The sequence below is a fragment of the Hermetia illucens genome, chromosome 6 (genome assembly GCF_905115235.1).
Source record: "Hermetia illucens chromosome 6, iHerIll2.2.curated.20191125, whole genome shotgun sequence".
Classification (NCBI taxonomy): Eukaryota; Metazoa; Arthropoda; class Insecta; order Diptera; family Stratiomyidae; genus Hermetia; species Hermetia illucens.
In genome coordinates this window covers 21,225,013-21,240,507 of record NC_051854.1, presented here as the reverse complement: position 1 = coordinate 21,240,507, position 15,495 = coordinate 21,225,013, and the positions used below count along the sequence as shown (strand labels likewise).

The window sequence follows — 15,495 nt, the reverse complement described above, 5'->3', positions numbered from 1 at the left end:
ATTCACCCCAGAATAACGACAATAAATTTGTCATGTTAATGGCGAGGGTGACTGAGGCGAGAAGCGTGAATTTTTGCAGTCAGCTTTCTGCAACACGTGCCGTTACCCATTCGGTTACTTCCGCTTCTTGTTAATGGCAAAAGCACACACTGACACACCAATAAATACCCAGAAATATCTGATAGATACGCGCCTGCTAAAGATATTCGTCACTTACAGAAAGCACGTGTATGCGCCGGAGTGTGTGCGGTCTCCCAGTGGAGCTTCGCTAGCTTTGGGGACCGAAAGCCAGTCAGCTGAAAAGTAGCGAACAAAGCGCGGCATCGAACAAAGTGCAAGGTTGATTCATGGGAAGGATGGCTGTGGGTGGTGGAGGGTTCAGGCTGCCCGAGATGCTCAGAGGGATGAGTAGGCATAAGAATGGATACAGATACGTCCGGAAAAAGTGCGACATGCGCTCGAAAGCTTTTCACGGTCACATCAGCAAAAGTAACAATGTGGAGCCGGCATGTGGGGCATTCAACAGTAACTCGCATAAGTGCTGTCCCACTACCGGCTTGTGTGGAGCGCTGATAGTATAGTTTGAGTTCTAGTGCAGAAGCCGGGCGGCATTGAGCTTTCTGCATTGGCCCCCCTTTGGATCGGCTAGTCGCGAGCTAGCTAGCGGTGTTTATGTTTGATTGGAGTCGCGTTGCATGCCAGGCCAGTTGGCTATCAGACCGAATGTATATGTGTGAAAATCAGAGAACTTAGTCGCGTTTTTAGTGAATACCAGTCAGTTGGCAAGCGTCAAGCTACAAGACGAGGTCGGCAGCTCCCATTTAATTTCGGTGTAGGTTTTTATGTTTGCAAGGTTTTGTTTTTGACGCTGAATGTATGGTGTTTTGGATGATGTTTGATAGGAAACTTCTGTGATTTTTTTTTTTATGAAGAAAAAGTATTGAGGGAATACGTGATTTTCTATAAAGAAACATATCTCCCATGTTTACTTAAGTCTGTCTAAAAATTCCGGATTTTGCGCTGTGGTGAACGAAAAAGTTAAGTACTTTTATTAGTCGTGAGAAATTCCTTGTGGACGGGCCGTTTCCGGGTTATTTTCAGAAATTCTGTGCATTTTTAATTAAAGTGTTGTTTACATTAAGAAATTAGGAAGTGGTTAGAAGTGAAAAGTTCAGAAGGGGTTGTTGCTATCTCTTCACACTCTTGAAAAATATTGGATTACGGCCGCCTACACAAAGGATTATTTTTCAGAGATTCAACGGAATTTTACTGTTTGCTGGAAGGTTAGTATTTAATATTCATGTTTAATGCTTCAGGCTTTACCAGATTTCCTTAGAGTCCTATCTAAGGGGCGTTCATTAATGCCCATTTGCCTTTGCTATGCTGAAATTTTTTCCTGAATTGAGATTCATAATATAATAATGGAAAACCTTTTTTTTTCCAAATTTTTCCCAAAGTAATTCTGAGTATGAAAAGTACGGTGACTTAAAATTACTGGAAAAACAGAGCAGTAAAGGTTGGACTTAAATAATTCCTGGGAGCTATGAGCCAATCTGTGCGTTAGGATAGAAAATTGGCAACAAAAACTTTTAGCCAAAAATAAGAAGGATTTCTCACAATTATTATTTATACATTTGAAGAGGGAATGGGTCTTAATGGCTTTAGCATCAAGTGGAACAATTAAGGCCCGTGAAAGCCTTTTCTTTTGGGAAACAAGTTCGAAATGTTACTGTGACTGATTTCCAAGAGACTTGTAAAATCTGCTCGTGCTTTACTTCTTTGGTTTTATCAGAACAAAGCTCGCATCCGTTCTTTTGTCGAGAAAATTGTAAAAACCATTAGTGACCTACCTACCATTAGGAACCCACCTGCCATCAGGGTTCTACCTACAATTAGCCGCCTACTACCTCTATTAAAATTATCTCCCCATCAAAGGGTTCAAACACAAAAGACCTCCTACAAATTCACATCTCCACATCATTTCAGCCCAAATCCATAATAATTACTTTTGTAGAAATACCAAACACACAATCCTAAGCCCAGACCGTATACCTCCAAATTTCATAATAGTCTTGGATTAATAGCAGACACACATGTGCTCCTAATAATGTCTGATACCTCACACGTTTTTGTTTCGGCGGATCTTGTGTAATAATTCCCATTGCATTAGTGGCCTTGGTTAGCACTGCCAAAAATTTCTTTGGCACATTTTTTTCTTATTTCTGGTACAGTTTTGGTAAGAACGTGGCTTTCAAAAAAAGTGGAGGGAACTTCACATGCTCGTGCCTGTTGCACATGAAAGAGGTCTTTTTTTTTAAGAAGATGGGATTTTTTTCCTGCAGTAAATGCCATTTCTATGAGTAACTAATTGAATATTGGCAATTGAAAATTGAAAGATTTGATCGAAGGCTGATTGGTATTCAAGCATGAGTCTCCATTGCGCTGAGTGTTCTGGTTTAAACTAACTTTATCCATGGTTGAATTGAGTCCCGGCTCTGTTTTGCGATTTTGCAGAATCTCAAAATCATTTGCAAGAAAATCACTTAAGATATTTAGCCTTGTCTGCTGTTCGAGGACCACCAAGTTGATAGTGCACGCGCTTAGATGCTAACTGCATAGCTTTATGGCGGATAAAAATGCCGGCTAATTGGTGATTCCAATCAAAGCAGCAATGCAGATACTATATAGCTCGTTGGTTTGTCAGATTCAAGGTGAATACTTACAAAGATTGATTGTATTTCTATTTTTTTAATCTTCTGTATGCAGTCCCATTCAAACGAGTGTATCTTTCTAAAAATTGGAGAGAAAAAAATTGTGGATGTGTTTTCTGATCCTCATTAATATGAGGAAGTCGCCAGAGTTGAAGGAGAAAGGAAAAACAACTGTCTGTTGAGCACAATTGAATCGTGAACTCATGTCTAGTTGTCTAATCTCATTAATGAATGCTATCCAAAGCCAATTTTTGAAGGATTAATGTTTGTAGTTCTAAAGTTACCGTTTTAGTTTTGCATTGACTAATTAACATCACGTTTAACGCATTGCCTAAAGTCACGATACAATGCTTTCCGTTGATGCGCTTCGTCGACTCTCGAACCTCCCAAGTTAGAACAGTTTGAAGCATAGTAAGCCAATGATGATTTCAACTCATCTTCAAAGATGCTACCAAGTGATCAAAGTTCTTTTTGCAAATCAAACTAGATCAGCCACGCCCTTTTCCACTTCTTAGAATTTAAAACCCCACTGTCATGTCCAAGAACTTCTCCCTCCTCACTACTAATCTACTTTTATGCAATTGGCATCAAGTAATGCCAGATTCACATTTTCTTTTTGTTCTAGAAACCAATTACTATCTCGATAGTTCCCCCGGAAGTCGACATGTCTTTTCAAGTGAAATTCGATTGGGTCATACTTTTCAATATTGCCTTCCGAAAAGACGCCAATGACGGGAAACTATCTCAAAAAAAAATAATCTTTTCAGTAATGTGTGGTATAAGTAGTCACTCCCAAAGTAACTTAGCGCTCTAGTGCCAGACCGTGGTCGTTTCAGGTAGCGAGGGGAGCAAAGTCTAGGCGGGTTCTAAGTTTTAGAGTTAGCCTGTGAAATTCACGAAAGATATCAACTCCGTTATGATACACTTGCCGATTCTTTGAAAACCAAAGAACAGTTTACCTAGTGATTGTGGCCTGGATCCAGCTCTAGATTTTTGTAGAATTTCCCGGTATTTTGGAGGCACCTGCCGCGAGGTTTAGAACAAAGATTATCTAAATGTGATTCAAAAAATATCTCTAATTGAACCCTCGTAAATCCCTCACCATCAGAGCTTCTTCTTCGTCTTCGTAAGTAACATTAAAGACTCTCTCCTAGTCATGAAAATATCTTGAACTGAAATAGTTGAAATGGACGTTGATTGGTAAACAGTATTCGTAAAATTGAAAGGAAACCCGACCTGTTCTACTTTAGCGTTGCCGATCGGTCGTGACCCATGTAAGCCGAAACATAGTCTGCTCTTATCGACTTCAGTTTAACTAATGTGAGCTCGCTGGAACTTAAGTCATCAACAAAAAAAAAACATAGGGCGAACTTGTAATTGTCAATGCAGATCTCCAAGACCCAACACATCTTCTAGGTATTTTGTCACATGTGCTTAACGTGAGTTCTCGGCTTTTTTAGGACTTCCAATCGATGCTGATTTTAGCAGCGCATGAGCTGAGAAAAACTCCAGTAATAATCCTTTAGCTGAAAATTCGTCCGTTTCCGACGTCGATTACCCCACATTTGAGAGAAATGGAGACCAATTTAATTTTCCATATTTCCCACTTCCGTCCGGAAAGCTGATTGCTTAGAGCACAAGACTTTCGTGGCTCAAATCTCACTGGTGGCAGTGGGATCTGTATGGTGATCTGACTCAGCTGTGGATGAGTACCTGAGTCAAATCAGGGTAATAATCTCGGGCGAGCGCAAGGCTGACCACATTGCCTCTTACGGGGTACTGTACCATGTTCATTGTTTTTTGAGGCACAACTCTTGTCACTATGCTTTTACAGAACTTGCCTTCTTTTCTCTGTGTCCAAATTTTTTTCGCTTGGAAGTTTAATATTTCGGATTATGAGTCGGCGCCTACAGCACGCGATTTGATGCTCTGCGTTCAAAGTTGTGAACGCTTGCCCGCATTCTGTATGCGCCGGGTCTACTAGTTTTAGTCCAAGTTCTCGTCTTGTGACTAGCAGTGCGGTAGCAGGGTCGTTTTCTGTGTACTTCTTAGGTTTCTGGACGTCTACTTATCCTATTCTCACTTTTTAATTTATCCTGCTGATTGCCGCCACTTGAGTCTTGAGTCCCCCATTAGTAGCTCATAGACACAAGCTGCATCTGCATTTTCTTCTTCTTCTGTAAGCTTTGTCCTGTTTGGCAGAAAGATCGGCTCCAATGTATTGGTTGCAGTTTTTTGGTCATAGACTAGGTGCGGATGATGTTTAGAAGTTCTCAAATCACCTTTTGCTGTATCAGATCATCGGTGACCCGGTGGGCCTTAGAGTCCTTTCACATTGACTTGCATACTCAGGCCAAACTTAGTTAGCAATTTATCATGAAGGCGAATTAAATGACCAGATCATGAAAAACGCCTTGATTCTAATGTACTCATTTCGGACATGATCACAGGGATTAAATGGAGCATTTTCGTCCCCATTATTGCGAGGTGACGTTAGTTGTCACCGGTGAGCACTGGAAACCATACCAGGTTGAACAATGCTGTAATAAATTTAGGTCTTTTGGACTGTAGGTTATGCGATAGATGAAACACTGGCTAAGAATCTTGATGCTAGATATTATAGTTTGGTTGCTCAGAGGAGTAGTGAACTGGCGCTCCCATCTTAAATACCAGCAAAAACCCGTTTTTTGTATACCTGTTACACTTTGCCTTTTAGATCGAGGAAGGAAATGAAGGCGGCACGAGATCTTGAGCTGCACATTACTGAAGGCAACGTCAGCACCAAAAACAGTATAGAGTCCTATTTGATACTCGCGAAGAAAGAATTCTCTTTGAGTACATCATCAGTGTCGTACCAGAGTTTTTTTTCCTTCGAGTAGTGGTCGATAAAAGCAGCAAAACACCTTCCGATTTGGTTCTAGTCAGTAGAATTTCAGTTGCATCCACCCATTTTCAGCCAAGCTAATAAACTTGATAGTTTGAATAGTCAGATCGCTTTGCGGGAATCAGACTGTCAATGTGAAATGCTTCCAGGTCATCAATTTTCCAGAGTATTACTTGCTTCAGTTCTCTTTTCAAAGTACGTAAACGGTATATAAGGAAGCAATAGGATGGCTAGCCTCGAAGTTTATCAGGTGTAAGTATCAACACAAGCTTCGGCCCCTCCCATGGGAAGATTCGCTTTCCAATGCAAATTCAAATCAACCCGTCGACTTTGACGATATCCCACTTCTGGCCATGCGGATTTTCTTCGAGCTCCCTCCATAGTTGGAGAAAATTCCTTGGTCGACGTTGTAGGGATCCTCATTAAAGTGGTAAGGCATGGTATACGTCTCCTCCGCAACTGAAACAGTCCCGCTTTTGTACTACATACTTATATCATTTGTATTGGTACTATGTCCAAATGAGCGAAAGCTACCAAAGAACTGAGTTTTCACTGGCTACAACAATCGCGGGCTGCTGGAGCATCTTTTCAAACTTTGTCAAAATAAGACTTATAGGATCGTAGCAGTTTGACACATATACGCTACCTACCATAGCTTACACAAAACCATCTTATGAAATCCCGTATGGTTTAGACGTCAAATGTTCATATTGAACCTTTGCCAGTCTAATCCGAAGCCCATACATTATTGCTAACATTCCTATAGTGTTCACTTCCGAAGTGGTATGGAAATGCAAATACAGAATGAAGTTTGAGGACGATTTAATTTTACTTTCTCATTCCAGTTAACCGCTGTTGCAGGCATTCAATCTAGGGGCAATTATACGCCTTATGACACCAAATTATTGTATAAAAATCTCTTATCCACTCCCCCGAGGAAACTTCGGGCTCGGGGGAATCACCTCTTTTTCACCTTCCTCTCGGCAGGCCTGGATAACAGCTGAGACGGTGAAACTCTCGCAATAGTTTGTTTGATATCCTGTTCATCAGACCTAAACAACGGTGGCTTGATACGCTGGATGGGGATTTGAAAGCCTCGAGATTGCACTCAGATCAGGCATTCGATAGAGTCAAATGGCGAAGCCGATCACGACGAGTCGACCCCGCTTGTGAACGGGACAAAGGCTGAAGAAAAAGAAGAAGAAGTTTGTTTGATATCCTGGTTGTATGAGTGTCCGCTCTTGCAAGGTGATATAGATCTCTGTCCCTATCTGAGTGGTCCAGTTGATAAACAAGTATAAGGTTGGGTAAGTCAACTAAAGCAATGATATTGCACTCATTGCGTTTGCCGAAGTTTGTACCTCTGTGGTACTATTTCTTGTCTAGCTTCTCTCCCGGATAAATATTTAAGGCTATTCATTGTCAGTCACGTTATGTATTGAGTTGTTGCCCGAATATGTCTGTGTCGCAAAAGTAGAAAAGAATGTATGGACGTTTTTGGCACCTTTATCTTCTCGCACAGAGTAGAAATCAATGTGTCCCTACTGTAAGTTCCTCCATTTTGCAGTTGATCGTGCCAATGTTAGGCGAGCAGATGCAGATTTGTGAGCTAAGTTTAGAGCTAATATGCTTATGCTCTGGCATCATCCGTTTATCAATAATCCTTGTGCATTTCTCGATAGGTCAGGATTGAAGGCCCCAATATTTTTTCGAAGGATATTATTCGGTTCCCATTTAACGCTTTCGAAGGCTAACCTTATCACCTTACCTGAACGATGCAATAGCAAATCACTCTTTGATCTTTCATGTGTAATATTTCGGGGACGCGTTTTTTCAAGTGTTCTTTACTTGTCAGCAGCTTTTCACTAGCGCCATCCATACAGCCATCCTGGTGACACACACTTGCTGGGTTTTTTGCTAGCCAGGATGGAATAAGTGGGGAGAAGGTTCACTTCTGAACATAAGATGGACTACTTGCAAAATTGTTGCGTATCCTTCAATCCGATGCGTGGGACTTCACCGAAGTCTGAAATACAGAGAGGGATAATGCGCAATATTACGCAAATGTGGCGAACACCAAGCTAAACATGGAAGAAGAAACTCCAGTTCGATTGTGCCCCTGGTGCTGGTAGGTAGCGCCCAACGTGGAGTCTGGCATTCTTTATGTGTCTACTTAATCGAACCTATGGGAGATATCCTTTCCGGACTCCCAACCTGGTTTTGGTGTATAATATCAAGATATATTGGCTTCTCAACTTCGTTCTTGCTCAGTCTCTATGCACATTTCATTTAATTTCTCAGACTTTGGGTTACATGCGTTTTCGTTTGAAGCAAGGGCTCGTAAGCCTCACTTTCATCTCAATTTGGAGAATAGAGTTTCGTATTCTTCCCTTGGTACTGTACTTCAGCAGCTTTTATGTTTGGTGGAATACGAGGACCGTTGCTCTGAACTGTGTCTATTTTGTCCTCAATGTCCCAACTTCATTTTGAATTCGCGCAATTTGCTGTTGATTGATTTTGCTAAGCGATATTTTATGAGAGGCAATTACTCATTCATATTTGGGCTTTTATTTAGTTCTCTTTTGTAAACAATTACTTTTCTGCTTTTCAGCCTTGAGCATTGTTTATTTGGCTTCAGTTTACTTTATAAATCATATGAGCAAACGCGTACTGTGCATTTTATTATATCTCTCCAGCAAGATTTTTTTAAGGGAAACCAAAATCGTTTTCCATGCACTGTTGGTGGCAGCCAACAGAGTCTACTACAACTTACAAAAACTGTTTCGTTCGAAACGTCTCACCATAGAGTCAAAGCTCTTACTGTACAAGACAATGATCTTGCCAGTCCTTATGGGTTCCTCGGAGACTTCTTAGCAAAAAAAAACTGCGAACTCTTAGCCGTGTTCGAGAGAAGAATCCTCCAACGCATTTTTGGCCCCCTACTTGAGGATGGACGATTCCGTAGTCTACATAACGATGAAATCTATGAGCGATACCACAACCGTCTGGTTGTGAATAAAATCCGGCTCAATAGGTTGCGGTGGGCGGTCACTTAATCCATATGGCTGAGGATGATTCAGGTTGGAAAGTCTATAAGGGCAATATCTATGGTAGAAAAAGAAGATGAGGCAGACTCTGCCTAAGATGGAGCAATGGCGTAGGTCAGGACGGCAGGCAGCTTTTAGGGATATCGGATTGGTGGACCTCGGCGCAAAATCGAGATGTCTGGAGTTCCTTAATAAGGTAGGCCTACACCGGATACCGGTTGTTGCGCCGTTGATGATGAAAATACTCTTTCTTCCTGAACTGTATTCTACGTCTTCTCTGAGGACTCTGAAAACGTGACGAACAACCGCGCTACGGCTATTCTCCTCTAGGATGTCAGGCACCATTTAATTCTATATCTACGGATCGTGTGTGCACTATCATCGCATCCTGGGATCTGGTTTTTGATGGCACTCCAACATCTTTGCTAAATAACTAGTTTCGTTTCCGTGTAAAAGATTTACCCCACTCAACCCTTCATGAGGATTTCGGGCTATCATGCCCTTACATATATCCACACCCTTTTCAGAGGCAAAACAGCAGATTGGTATTGAGAATCTCCTCGTTGCCAAGGCATTCCTGTTTCGGATGTTTGCGACTGCGTTTTTCAATTTACCTCCTCCATCGATAGTTTTACAGCTGCACGTGAGAAATACCAAGCAGCCAGAGACCGAATTTTCGTAGTGGTAGAAATGACAACACTTAAAACAAAACAAAAGTAGAGGTTAAAAAGGAAGAGAAAGTGAAGGAGATCCTTTCTAGGTACACTGACAATGCCGCAATTCGCTTCCGCCACCACCACGAAAGTTTACCCATAACTTTTTAAAAGGGGGAATCACGACAATTCTAGAACGGTTCCTCTTCCTTCTGTAGAAGAAGAATTCAAACGTCACTAGGGTTCCACGGCTTTTTGAGAGGGGGAGGCCGTTACGGGTTTTTATCGGGATTGAAGGAGCGCAACCTCCCCTTCACTCCTCCTTTTATTAACTATAGGGGTTACTTCATTCCCGCATGCTCTGACTTTTATATATTAGCTGTACTTTGAATACTACAATACAAAACTTTCATCATATTATGCTTCCCAGAGTCAAACTTAAAAGAATGTAAATCGTGACAAGAAATCCGATCAGTGGAATTTATCATAAATTTCTGAAAACAATGGACAAAAACCAGTGGCTGATATCTTTTTATTGTTAAACCAACTCTTTTTTGAAATTTTCCACAGCTATGGTAGCTGTTAAACAATTGAAAATAAATTATCTAGTTTCGATTTGTACATAATTTTCTTCTCCGTATCGTATCTATTCTGCATGCATTCACTTTATTTAATTCCATTTTATTTTTAGTTGGTTTTATTTTCAAATCACATTCCAGCTAGATTGTCTGCGTGATAATTTCTAAAGAGTTTACTGGCAGACATTTCTGCGTCGCCATTCGCGTGATCATTTCAGATTGTAATAAATCTTTGAGGTTTATTTGGCAATGATTCAAAAAGGTTTAGAAAGATTTAGAGGATGAAGAACGCGAAACAGAAATTACTACAACAGAAATGGACAAATTGCAAAATTTTATTTTGTATCTATATTTAGCCATTTAATGGATTCCATATCGTAGTTTCAAGATAGTTTTCTAACTGGATTATACTAGTTTGGTCCTCACTTATGTGTCTAGGAATGGAATGGATATGCAAATCTGAAAATGTTTTTTTTCGACTGCAGATGTGTGTAATGTTATCTTTATTTTGGAATTTAACACTGTCCCAATTTTGCTTGTTAGTTCGTCTATGAAGAAAGAAGTAATGCAAACAAAGAAAAGATGTTTCCTTTTTTTTGGTAAGAATATAACTGGTTACTCCATATACCAAAGGCGATATAACTAGCGAATCAGAATTGAGCGCTTTAAGTATAAAAGTTTTCTGGCTTTGATAGGCTGCATGACTGTTCCACTGCGTATCATTTCCCTTTGTGTATTCTCCCGGAATTGTATACCAAGCTTCAGTCCTGTTTCAATTTAAACTTGTATTTTCGGCATCTTCGTCTCTCTCTTTACCAACCGACTTCAAAACCAAAAAATCCCCGAGAAAGAACCAACCCTGTTTTTTCATTTGATATCACACATGACTAAACCCAAAACGAGTCGGAAATCGGGACTTCGGCGCTTCTGGTGTGTAAAAATTGTTGTTCTGGATATGTAAGAATATTTCAATGCATGACGGTACATATGTACGTAATTTGCAGATCACAAACGCAATAATGAATGTCCATTCATAGCTCCAAAAGTTTTATCAAATTTCGTGACACCTATGTAGATAGACAGACGGATGGACGAATAAGAGTTGTGCAATTGCCACTAGTCACTAAGTGGTCGTTAAGGATATAGAGGAGACGGAAAGAAGCGGAAAGGGGTAAGAGAGTAAGTGTTTGCAATTTTGAAATCGCCAGTCGGTATCCCTCGATTTTAGTACCTTGGTAGAAGACAACTTCATACACCTTGCAAAAGAAGGTACTTATGTTAAATGTACTATGGTTCTTGCTAGGTCAGTGGTAATAAAATGATACGTCAAGGGAGCACTCTAGCCGACACAAAATAACCACTTTATGAGAAAGCAATAGTGAGTAAGTAATTGAGAATATGAAAGTGCGCAGGGAATCAGGGTACCGTACAATAAATGAGGAGAAAAACGAAACTAAGCTACTCTTCCGAAAGTATCCTAGTCAAAGACGACCACTCTTGACGTTGCATGTTATGTTGTTGTTCATGTCTTCTTCGCCATTTGGCTCCATTAAATGCCTGATCTGGATGCAATCTCGAGACTTTTAAATCCCCATCCAGCATATCAAGCCACCGTTATTTCGGCCTGCCTTTTGGTCGTTTACCATCGACTTCGATGTTCACACCAATCTTAGCAAATGAATTCTCGATAGCGTGAATTGTGTGACCATATCCTCGAAGACGCCTCTCTCGCAATTTTCTCACGATCGGTGCAACTCCAGGATGTAATAAAAACATGTCACGCCACTAGTCCAACGCAACATCTTCGTCTCGATTACCACAAGACGCCGTTCATTGTCTTTTATAGTTGGCCAACACTCAGAACTTCGATTTGAGACGTTCGTTGATACGTCGATCACAAAGAACACTAGTTGTGGAACGCCACTTCATCCAGGTTGCGTTAATGCGTGAAGCAATTTCATAACGCAGTTCTCCAATGGCTGGTAGCTCGACGTTTGGTAAGCAAAGTACCGTTCTTGTCATTAACGCAACAGAAGTGTTCGATACCCTGTGTGTGTTCGTTACGGCTTTTGACAAGTCGATACAGATCCCTCTCGCCATCCCAAGTGCCCTTTCCCTTCCTTTTGTCCACTAAAAATAATACTAGATGTTTCGAAATAATGTCGGAATTATAAGGGGGGGGGGGCCTTTCCACCCTGGGCACCCTGTTAAATGTAAGACCAAAATCCTTACTGGACTGGTGGAGTAGCTTAAACTACAGGACCTTTAGGCAAATAGGTGGCCATCATATCATGGAATAACTAGCAGCTTCCTAAACTCTCAAAGGAAGCCTCGAAATCAAACCGCGGTAACTGCTACGGTCTGCCTCTGATTGTACCACTAATAAATTGAAAGAATTTTGCATTTTCTACGTCACCGTGTGCCTTTAGTATGGAAAGAACTTATTTTTATAGATGATAAATTAAACGTCCCGAAACCCTGCAATCATGAGAATGACAGAAGTAAAATTAGAGCCATCTTGTTGAAGTCAGCGGGTATTGAAAAGAATTCACTACCGGATTGGCTCCTATTAATTAAGACGAAATGTTTGGGTTGAACTAAAGGCCGCGTTGTAGACCACAAAATTGCATCGAATGACACTTTTGCGAGTGTAGAATTCACAGCGGCAACAACCAAATCGACTTCCAATAACCCAAACACGTTCTCGAGCTTTCTTCGGAGCTATAGACTGTTACGCAACAACATCCAGTCGCCAGGGTAGTCATAACAGTCGACCGCACTACTCTCCAGCCGTGTTAACACAATTAATAAAATAACGTCGCTGACAATGCTGAGTAGATTTACTCAGAACAGGACTCCTCAAGGACACCGAAAATAAATGTCAGCAGTAGGCTTGCGCCGATATACGCAGTGCACAACTCGATTGTGTCCTTTTCAGATCAATGATGTAGACTGCTGAGAAATCTTAGAGTAACAAAACCTGTGACTTTTACGCTAAACTCTCACATTGAGGAAGAGACACTCAAATCAAAGCAAGGGGCCTACTCCAAATATGAAGCTGCAATCCTACTAGTTGTCGCCCTCAAACGGGTCTCCACTCGGATGGCGATGCAATGTTTTGCATCCTTCTTCCAACACATAATCGTACACATAAGGACGGCAAATTTCATAGATGTCATCTAGTTCTCAGAATGGCCATTTATTGGGGGTTTCAATTCAGGTTTTTCAAAGAGCAATGTCTCAATGACTAATGGTTCGGAACTCCGAACTTCTAAGCCATTCCTTGTGGTCAGCGTTGATTTTGAGTTACTGCAAAGTGAAGCAGTATCTGGCAATAATTAATTCACACGGAACCATCACAGCTTTAGCTATGTCATTTGGAATGCGAAGAGGGCAATTTTGCTGTTAATATTCTCCATTGTAAAAGATCTTCTGGGGACTAAGAAGTACAAACGTGTTATATCGAAAATTTCAAGCAGCATCCGATGCACCGATGGTCTGAGTCGTCGCGGTTCCAAATAAAATTGTTGATATTCCTCACATGTCGGGAACCACAACATTAGAGCTCATCCTATAATCTGTAATGTCAAGCCACTATTGCGAAATCAGCTCCCAAGTAGAACCTGATTCTAATTCAATCCAAATTGGATCGAAAAACTAGCTCCATCACCCCGAGGTTAGGCAATGAGGAATAATATGGAATAAAGAATATCATTTGAAGTAATCGAGTTGCAAGGCCGGCCTCTCCCTTCATACTTTTTCCGTATCAACGGGGCCTTCTTGTCGATTTAAATGCGGACACGCTACCGAAAGAGTGACAAATTTCTCTATCACCGAGGCCGTGCTGAATCTACATCTATATTTTACCTAAGAATCTACACGTTCTCAGCAGGAATATTTTTTTTCAGAATTTGTTTAAACAATATGTCAAAGCAATCTTACTTTGAACTTGAAAAAAATGTAGGAGATAAAGGTTTTGCCTGGTATACTCATTGACGACCTGCCGTTGGGGTAAACTGTACACAGACTTATCATAGGAAACGGACAAGAGGTGCAAACCCAATTCTAGTTCATAATGTTCCGTGGAATTTGTCGGACCGTTTCGAGTCAATAACCTAGCTCATTGCATTGAAAGGCAGATCCTGCCACCCGCTGACTTCACAATGATGTCAGTGACTAGTAAATATTTCGCTGTGAATCTGCATAATTTTTCACAGAAGTTCGCATTATATTTTCAACAATAGAGTCGACTGACCCCTAACACCAAATACCAATGGAACTTGAGGATGTCCCGAAGACCTGTTCAAGTTTAAGCTAATGACATTCAGGCTATGCTCATCATCATCAACGGCGCAACAACCGGTATCCGGCCTAAGCCTGCCTTAATAAGGAACTTCAGACATCCCGGTTTTGCGCCGAGGTCCACCAATTCGATATCCCTAAAAGCTGTCTGGCGTCCTGGCCTACGCCATCGCTCCATCTTAGGCAGGGTCTGCCTCGTCTTCTTTTTATACCATAGATATTGCCCTTATAGACTTTCCGTATACCGTAACCTATTGAGCCGGATTTTATCCACAATCGGACGGTCATGGTATCGCTCATAGATTTCGTCATTGTGTAGGCTACGGAATCGTCCATCCTCATGTAGGGGGCCAAAAATTCTTCGGAGGATTCTTCTCTCGAACGCGGCCAAGAGTTTGCAATTTTTCTTGCTAAGAACTCAAGTTTCCGAGGAATACATGAGGACCGGCAAGATCATAGTCTTGTACAGTAAGAGCTTTGACCTTATGGGGAGACGTTTCGAGCAGAACAGTTTTTGTAAGCTGAAATAGGCTCTGTTGGCTGACAACAACCGTGTGTGGATTTCATCCTCGTAGCTGTTATCGGTTGTGATTTTCGACCCTAGATAGGGGAAATTGTCTACGGTCTCAAAGTTGTATTCTCCTATCCTTATCCTTCCTGTTTGACCAGTGCGGTTTGATGTTGTTGTTTGGTTCGTCTTCAGTGCTGACGTTGCCACCATATATTTCGTCTTGCCTTTTATTGATGTGCAGCCCAAGATCTCGCGCCGCCTGCTCGATCTGGATGAAGGCAGTTTGTACGTCTCGGGGGGTTCTTCCCATGATGTCGATATCGTCAGCATAGGCAGTAGTAGGGTGGACTTGAAGAGGATCGTACCTCTTGCATTTACCTCGGCATCACGGATCACTTTCTCGAGGGCCAGGTTAAAGAGGACGCATGATAGGGCATCCCCTTGTCGTAGACCGTGGTTGATGTCGAATGGTCTTGAGAGTGATCCTGCTGCTTTTATGTGACCTCGCACATTGGTCAATCTTATTAGTTTCGTCGGGATACCGAATTCTCTCATGGCCATGTACAGTTTTAGCCTGGCTATGCTCTCATAGGCGGCTTTATGTTACAATTCACAAACTACAATAAGGATTTGGAGCCACTTTTTGGATGCAGGACAATTCATAACGGCGATGGGTACAAATACAATCCGGACACGAATTAGTTATTGGCAACGGTAGTGTAGTAACTTTCAGTTTCTGTTCGAAAAAAATTGGCCAGTTGTGATTAGATATAGTATGGGCGACAGGCAACTGAGCTCGCCATTAAACT

The 15,495-nt window shown here is 41.4% G+C and overlaps 1 protein-coding gene across 1 annotated transcript in view; it reads left to right on the top strand.

Annotated features, from left to right (window-relative positions):
* The first annotated feature begins 444 nt into the window (after positions 1-444).
* The window catches only part of LOC119659509, a 99,502-nt gene continuing 84,451 nt past the window's right edge, over positions 445-15,495 (top strand). Inside the window, exon 1 of the mRNA XM_038067639.1 lies at positions 445-1,283. The gene's annotated coding sequence lies outside the window, so the exon portion shown is untranslated. The remainder of the gene's footprint in view (positions 1,284-15,495) is intronic.